Source organism: Bidens hawaiensis, unplaced genomic scaffold (assembly GCF_021521415.1).
Source record: "Bidens hawaiensis isolate Kalapana, Puna unplaced genomic scaffold, B.hawaiensis_p1.1 tig00040648_1, whole genome shotgun sequence".
NCBI classification, from domain to species: Eukaryota; Viridiplantae; Streptophyta; class Magnoliopsida; order Asterales; family Asteraceae; genus Bidens; species Bidens hawaiensis.
In genome coordinates this window covers 99,014-108,123 of record NW_027505671.1, presented here as the reverse complement: position 1 = coordinate 108,123, position 9,110 = coordinate 99,014, and positions in this window count along the sequence as shown.

Here is a 9,110-nt window from a genome sequence, read left to right as displayed (position 1 = left end):
GTGAATGATGTGATATGTATGAATGATTGCTTGATGGTACGTGAACGATCTTCGGATATTGCACGTACTGTCAGGTTGTAACGCTAAGTATAAGGTAAGTATGATATGTATGCTTATGTGTATGAATGTGATAAAGTTAATAAAAGAAGGAAAGGATGGTTGTATGGTAACGAAGAGGGAATCGAACCCTACTAATATTCGAGAACTAGGGAACCGAACCCTACTAATATTCGAGGAAAGAGGGACCGATCCCTAATAATACTCGAGGAAAGAGGGTACCGAGCCCTAATAATACTCGAGGAAGGAGGGTACCGAGCCCTAATAATACTCGAGGAAGGAGGGTACCGAGCCCTAATAATACTCGAGGAATGTAGGGCGTAATGCTCTTTATAACGTAAGATATGAAAGTAAGTTAATACAAAAGAAAGTATGAAAGTAAGAAAGTATGAATGAAAGAATATAAGTTTATGTGTATTGTATAGTGTATGATTAACTAGAACTCACTCAGCGTAGCTGACTTTTAGTATGCACACAGGTGAGTAGGATGAGGCAGCTCGCTTGAGGAGACACATGGCACTGAATAAGAAGCTGGCATCGGAAGACTCAAGACGTTTAAGTTTAATGTTTCGTTTATTTTGAAAGACAAAATGATGTTTTAAGACAAGACGTGTTTGTTATGAAATGTTTTATGAAAGCTTTTATATTCCGCGAATGTTTTAATTAACTCTGATATTTAGAACTGCGTTTATGAGTAAATCCAACACGAAAGTAGGGCTACCGGTAACGGGGCCTTACAGTGGGTATGGTCGGGTTGATCAAGGTTCCTACACCTATATCATTTAGTATGGGTTAAAAAATTTCACATTGATTTAGGAATCTACCTAGCCTTTCTTGCATAGGTATTTGAGCAGGGGATTGTGGTTGAGAGGGTTGTTGTTCCGGTTTTGGTTGTGGTTGTGGTGTTGGAACTATTATTCTTCTCTTTTGTTTTCTCAGTCCTCTTTGCCAGTCCTTATACCACCTTCTTCTTTTCGGGTTTGGTTGGGTTGAAGCTTGGGCTCTAAATACCATCGTTTCATTTGTATTTTATTCAATTGTGGGATTTCCTGTCTCCATATCCTCAGTGTTGACGGATATGTTTTAGAAGGCTTCAACGAGCTCAGTCATGCTGTTAATCAAGAACAGTAAAACAACGAACTCCAAAATAAAAATCATATTATTTATATTCACGTGTGGTTAGGATCTTATCCATATGGTTAACACATAGGTTAATACATTTAATCCTAACTTTTAACTTTAAGATTAGGTACTGTTAAAATACCTATATTGCTTAAACCAATGGCTCTGATGCCACTTCAGCTGTCACAGCCCCCGACCCCTATACCCTGGGAGGGGAGTTGTGAACATTGAGTGGTGGTATCAGTGTTTATTAGAATATTTTGCAGCGGAATATTTTATCGGGACCGTAGGAAAAAATGATCATAGATATAAAAACACCATGATTCTTATTTCATAAACTGGGAAACAAACCCATTTTTATACAAACATAAGTTTTATAGGGATAAACCCAAATTTTCAAAACACATTTCTTTATTCTGGTGAAAAGCCACTTATTTAAGTTGGAAGCCACCAGGCATCATTTCTTTGTCTCTAACAAGTCACCTGAAACTTGTTTAAAAATATTTGATCAGCAAGAAATACTAGTGGTATACCTATATGTAAATGACATATTTTACAGTTACAGCAATAAGATGCTTTTACATCTGCCAGCTTACAAATTACCGAAATATACTTGTCACTCTACCGTATCTATGACTATATATGGTCATATTACTTATTGGCTAACACTGGTCCAATAGGTAGCGTGCAATAGACCAATAGGCAAGACTTGTATACAAAACCCAAACACCAGTAGTAACCATCTCGTAAGTCTACAGAGACTTAAATCATTGTAATGTAATTAAAATCCTTTGAAAATATATTTGAAAACATTTGGACTATCTGTAATGAGTTTAACAGGTTTAGAAAAGCGTCATAACAGTATTGGAAAATCAGTTGTCTCACACAAATGTGAGTTGTACAAAAAATTGAATGTCTCACATTGAAAGTTTATAATTAACAAAACTCCTGATATTAAGCACCTAATTTAAGCACAATGTAGTATATCCAAGTTAGTATAAACCCCATAATCATAACGATAATCACAAGACTAGAAACTTTACACGATTGCATGATGTCTTACCTTGTTCAGGCAAAGCTTTTGGATTCGCGTATAAAAGTTTCTTTCGATCGGATAGGGTATCGTTACGACTACTCGGGTATTATACCAACTTCTAAATGTAAGAAAACGTGAGACAGAAAGCAGATTTGGGACGAGAAGTGAAGGCTGATTTCTGCCTCTTTTATAGCTGATTACTGGTTCGGTCGCGTATCGCGATGGACCTACAATAAGGCCATCGCGTATCGTGACTATACCTAAGCTCCGCTGAGTCAGCCCAAATTATGCCACGAGGCAGGCAACGTCCGATATCGCGATGGGTTACTTAAGGGTCCGTCACGTATCGCGACAGCCGCAATAATTTTTGGATGACTTACACGTCATCGCGTACGTGACGAGACTAATCTAAATCCGTCGCATAGCGCGATGGAAGGATATTTAAAAAATTAATTTTCCACAAAAATACCAAGGCGGCTCGCGGCAATGCGAGTGTGCGAAGTTCAAAAGTGCCATCAAAGCGCCACATTGCGCCCATCGCACTTCATCCGAGCCTGTGCCCATGTGCGTCGGGTGCTTCGCACGCTCCGCTAGGACCACTGGATGTGATTTTCACATAGGAATATTATCATATGAGTTCTTTTTCTTATAAAGAGCTTACGAGTTTTGTAATTTAGCGATATGGGACAAGAACTCACATTGTTATTTATACCAAGGTGGAAGCATTCAATTTTCTTTCCTCCACCAATATAGGATGGAATTTGCTTGTTTAATTTTTTCACTTTTCCTTTTGTTATTTTATGCTTAGTTATATCGCCTATCACAAAAACCTAAATTGCCATGTCTAACGACGGCAATTCAAGATGCAATTATGATCCCTTTGATCCAAATGGCAAACCTTTAAACATAAAATAGGAAATTAAACTTGGAACTCATCAACGAAAGCCATATCAAACCTTCAAACAAATACAACAACACCACCAATCATCACTGTTGCACCACCACAAGCAACTACAGTCCACAAGTAATCCACAAGATTCCACAGTCAATTCACAAATCATTGCAAAAACAACCACAGGCCGAAATCAATCAACAAACCACTCAATAGGATTACAGAGTACGCCGCGCCGCCAATCGCCACTACCGCAACACCGATCCACAAACCAATCAATAGGATACCAGAATCCGCCGCCCCACAAAACGCTACTACCGCACCACCGATCACAACTGCCGCACCACCCCAAACAGCCCATGATATGTCGCCGCCTCAGTCACAACAGGACACGACACTCGGAAATATGGTCACCGGAACAAGAAAAACCCAGTGGCGAAGTGAAAGTCACACAAAATGGGAGATCGGGTATGGGGAAATCCCAACATCGGTGGCGGTGACCAACGCTACAGAGGAGACAGAAGCTTTGGTATGGCATCAGATGGAGGGTGGTCTTGTGCAGATCAGATTGATTTCACTAGTAGAGGTAAAGGGTTTGAGGATGTATAGTTCGGAAATTACTTTAAAGAGTACTAATTCCATTAACTAATATAAAAAACCTTGTGCCCTTAGTAAACCCTTCAAATATTCGGATAAACCATATACTAACTGAAGAAACACTAACCGGACCCCGGGCAGATTACGGGTAACCTGGGGGTTAGATAGATGTTTCCCACGAGGGGTTAGACCCGGTAAAGATGGTTCTTCTGATAACCTGCAAAACAGACACCGTGAGCTTGTCACTGAGAAGGGGGGGTTCCTCCTTGTGACCACCCTCCGGCGTGAGAATCAGACTAGATTGCTCTTTAAATATAAATGTATATTAAGAGATTGCTAGAGCAGATATCAGGTATAATATGATAAGATATGTTAAGATGAGATGGTCATACCATTTGTGGTATTTATAGCCGAAGGTAGGTTTCCAAGGAGGTGTGGCCGGCTGAATAGTATTCCTGTTCAACCAACAGTGGCCTACGCACGTGCCCTGCTGGTAGTTGGTGGGTAGGCAGCGGCTGATAGTGACCAGGCCTGCTGTGTACTATTCCTTTTCCACCAACTGCCGGCTATGCACGTGGTATGGCAGTAGTTGGTGAGTAGGCAGCGGCTAATAGTGACATACAGTACAGGAGCTTGCTGCTCGCCATACTGTTGTCAATAAGCTGTCGTATCTTTAGTCAGATCTTTTGCCCATACCTCGTCAGGTACAGTACATAAGATCTTCCCGTATCGTACGGACTGGCTTATTTGGGCGGGAGTATTCCCCCTCCCGCCCTTGTGCGGGACTGTTCCCGGCTTTGCTCATTCCTTCAGGTGACACTGAGTGATTGAGAGCTAAGTGCCTTGTGCGTGTAGCCTTGCTGCGCGGGTGGCCTTCTCTGATGGCTTGTATCCGAAGCTGCGGGAACAGGCGGAGTCCTTCACCATTGGGAGGCATTTCCTGCGGGAACAGCTTGCGTACTGCGCGTAAGGACGTCACGTCTCTGAGCATGGTGGGTCCTGCGGATCCAGTTGGTTTCTGCGCAGACGTCCCTCTTCAAGGTGAGTCTTGCGGGTCCAACTGGGCTCTGCTGGGACCTACCTCTTCAAGTCCCCCCAGTCCAATGTTCTTCTCATGAGTGTTTAATAAAGTGAGGTGAACTTTTGGACTTAAGCAAAGGGTTTTGAAAAGGGTTTTTAAGGTTTTCCATGGGGATTCTTCCCGCGGAAGTCCTTGTAACTTGCAGAAATCCCCGAGTTTCCTGCTTGATCTTTGGGTATGATGCGGGTAGGTCTGTAACCTCCTCGCAAGTCAGGAGCGTTGAGTCCCACTTGTGTGGATTCTCCATGAGGTTTTGGTAGTTTTGAACATAGTGATCAATTATGTTAAAACCACCAATTCCATCCTGGAGCTTCAAACAACGTAGTTATCGACGTTCCCGCTATGCGGGGATGTTATTTCCGTTTCCGCAAGCATTGCCCTGAAGATCCTTCTTGGTTTCAATTCCCAGCGGAGCGCTAGGTATGTGAAGGGTTTTGCCTTAACACTGTACCCGCGCTCGTCTTACGGTTACTTTACTTCCAAGGTATTCCTGGCATCAATTCCCTGCGGGTGCTAGGTATGTGAAGGGTTTTGCCTTAACACTGTACCCGCATCCGTCTTACGGTTACTTGGTTGCCAAGTTATTCTTGGCTTCAATTCCCTGCGGGTGCTAGGTATGTGAAGGGTTTTGCCTTAACGCTGTACCCGCATCCGTCTTACGGTTACTTGGTTGCCAAGTTATTCTTGGCTTCAATTCCCTGCGGGTGCTAGGTATGTGAAGGGTTTTGCCTTAACACTATACCCGCATCCGTCTTGCGGTTACTTGGTTGCCAAGTTATTCTTGGCTTCAATTCCCTGCGGGTGCTAGGTATGTGAAGGGTTTTGCCTTAACACTGTACTCGCATCCGTCTTACGGTTACTTGGTTGCCAAGTTATTCTTGGCTTCAATTCCCTGCGGGTGCTAGGTATGTGAAGGGTTTTGCCTTAACACTGTACTCGCATCCGTCTTACGGTTACTTGGTTGCCAAGTTATTCTTGGCTTCAATTCCCTGCGGGTGCTAGGTATGTGAAGGGTTTTGCCTTAACACTGTACCCGTATCCGTCTTACGGTTACTTGGTTGCCAAGGTAAGGGGTATTTTCCCGCTTACTTTTGAATCTTTTTGAATTTTGAAATTCGAAGAGTTGGTGAAAGGATAAGAACAGTCCAAACCTCTGAAACGTCGTGCGACGGTTTCTTCTGGCAGTGTCAGGACGTGCAGGAAGTTATGGTGACGTGACAGTACATGGTCATTCCAGACGCTTTTTCAGGCGCGTGGGCGCGATTTTTCGGGCGCGTGGCCGCGAAATTAATGGTATGCGTCCTGTCAACAGCTCTTGCCTGCTTGCTCTTTGCCACGTGTCATTGTTTCATTGCACCTTCGATTTCTCTCTCCTCCGCATTAAATTCATCGCATTAATTGCGATTAGTATATAAAGGGGGAGAGGGTTCTTTGTAATCCACACTTTCACTCTTCTCTTCATCTTAAGAATGATTTCCGGCGAATACTCATCTTTCAGTCGAGCATTCTCTTGAAATCGTTTTCTTCTTTCTTTTTGCAAGATGTCGTCTCGTTATCTCGAATCTACAGCCGATGACAAGAGTACTGCTGGCGAGTGCCAGTGTGCTCTGCCTGGCGATCTGTATCAGTACATCGTCAGGAAGTTCATGCTCGAGTCTCTCGAGCCTGAGTTTCCTGAACCCCACCAGACGGTGTATGATGCCCCCAGAGGCAAGATCGGGGTTTATGCTGCATTCTTTGTTTATGGGAATCTTAGGTTCCCATTGACAAAGTTTGTTTACCGTGTCCTTGAGAGGCACGGTGTGCACCTGACCGAGGTGCACCCGATGGCGATTGCCAAGATTCGGCACTTCGAGTGGGTGTGCCGGATTCTGGGCATTGAGCCCTATGTTGACCGCCTGATGACCTTCTACACTTGGAGGTGCATCCAGGGGTGGTACACGTTGATAACCCGGATTAAGGGTTTGAAGATTTGCGCAACCGAGCGCAGTCTTCGCTCGTGGAAGAGGGAGTTCTTCTACATCTCCGCTCGCGCCATCCCCCTTGCCATGAAGTTCAAGAACGGGCAAGCACTTCCCAGCCTTCACGCCTCCAACTACGAGGAGGCGGAATGGTTTTCGAAGATATCCCGAGTCCAATCTCCGGTTTACCGGTTTGCGGAGTCCGGGATGGTGATGCTGGGGATGAGCCGGGTGTGGAAGGATGCGGATGCGCATAAGATCCCAATCGTCCTCGAATACGGTTCGAACTCTGTTCCTTACGGTATGCTTTGTTTCTTTTTGTTGATTCTGAATTTCTTCTAACTTCTTTCCTGTTTATTTCAGAGGGGAACGACTTGCAGTCGCTCCTGAACCCGCGAAAGGCTGACGGTCCCGCTCGGATGGGTACTCGCGCTCTAGACGAGAACGAGTTGCCCATCCTAGAACAAACGGCGGATCGGTTCGTGGAGGTCTATCCGCTAGGCCACGAGATCCTTAGCGCCAGGCGGCAAGGTAAGGCGCTATTCGACCCTCGACCCCTCAATGTTGAAACCTCTGCTGGAATTCCTTTAATCGTATGTTCTGATGAGGAATCCGCAGATGGTCCTCCGTTGGTGCGGAAGAAGAAGGCTGCCGGCGGGAAGGGGAAGGAGAAGGTGGCCTCCACTGCCGATCCGGCGCCTCGGTCTGATTCGGAGACCGAGAGCGATGAGGTGGCGGGGAATCCCGGTGGTGATAAGACCACCGCTCCGGAGGCTGCGACAGTCACCTCCGGAGAGCCCAAGAAGACGACGGTGAGCGGCGCAAAGAGGCCGGCTCCATCGGGTTCGTCCCCGCCTCTCCGTACCTTTAGGCTCAAGAAAACCCGTAAGTACAAACTTCCTTTAATCCTTTAACTTCATAGTTTTCCGTCATTAATACTTATCTTCTTTACGCAGGCGTGGATGTTGACGCATTCCAGGGTGGAGCGCAGAGAAGTACCTCTCCGCCAATGACGGTAGGCTTGGTCAGCCTACCTGAGGCGACGACCTAGGCGCCTGCGCCTGCTTCCGCTGGTTCAGTTGCTCACTCCTTTGAGCCGACTGTTCCAGCTGTGATGACGTCACCCGCCGGATGTGAGTGCTGTTTTTACCGCATCTTTCACCGAGCCGGCGGTTACTTTTGCTGCGGATTCCGCGGCGGCTTCTACCATGCCTCCGTCATCGGCAACGACGGCCGAACCTTCAGGTATGCATGGGGTTTATCGCCAACCTCTGCCTCCTTCCCATCTGCCTGACCTTTTGGATGGATTTCCCTTGGGTTCAGGTGATGGGTTTGGCGGCTATCGGCCTGTTATTGACCCTACAGGTGCGTAGGGTTCTTTTGGCCCATTTTATGTATATTTTTTTATCATCTTTTCCTAACTGCTTTATGTTTTTTGCAGTGTCGGATTCCAATGAAGTGTATGTTCCACGATGGAACATTCGCCGAGGAGCAACCCTTCGCACCCCTGTGGAGTGCGTGGAGTGGGCTCGTCACGCTGCTCCCAGTGGTGCGTTGGGGGAAGCCATGGCTAGCTACCAGGAGGGTAGGCTAACCAATGAGCTTCGGGTTCTCCTGGCCCGGATGCAGCCACGCGTCGAGCTGCTTTGTCGTGAAAACGACAAGTTAAAAGCAGCTCGCATTAAAGAAGTAGCTCAGGCGCGGGCTGTCCGGGAGGAGAACCAAAGGCTTACCGCAGCTGCTGCGGAAAAGGAGAAGGCCTTCAAGGCCCTTGAGGTTGAAGTTCAGGCCCGGCTCGAGGCCCGTTCCAAGGCTGCCCAAGCTGTTAATGAACAGCTTCGGCTGGCTAAGGAAACTGCAAGGAACGCAACCGAGAGGGCCACCAAGGCTGAAGCTGTTGCTGAGCCTCTACGCGTGGAGAATGAAGAGCTTAAAGCCAAATTAGAGGCTCTCCAGCAGGCTCATGATGCCTTGGCGATGGAAGACGCCAAAAAGCTCTAGGAGATCTTGGACCAGAGGGGGGGTGCTTGACCATACTGAGCGGAAGCTAAAGGGCGTCGAAGAGGCTGCGGCTAAAGAAGTGTTGCTTGCCAACCTCAACAAGAGTGAAGCCGAACGCGCCCGTAACGAAGCTCAAGCTGCCCTCCAAGAAGCTCTGGTTGCCAAGGAATGGCTTCTTCGAGAAGCGTTGTCTCAGGTATTGTTTTCATGTCTTTACGCTTTTCTGCGTAAATAGAAAAGGTTTTGACACTTGTATATTTTCTTGTAGGTTGTGCATCGGGTCTTCTCAGAGACGTCTTATGACGATGCTATGAGCGCAGCCCTCAACGCTTCTCACGAGGATGGGGAAAAGGCCGGCTTCCT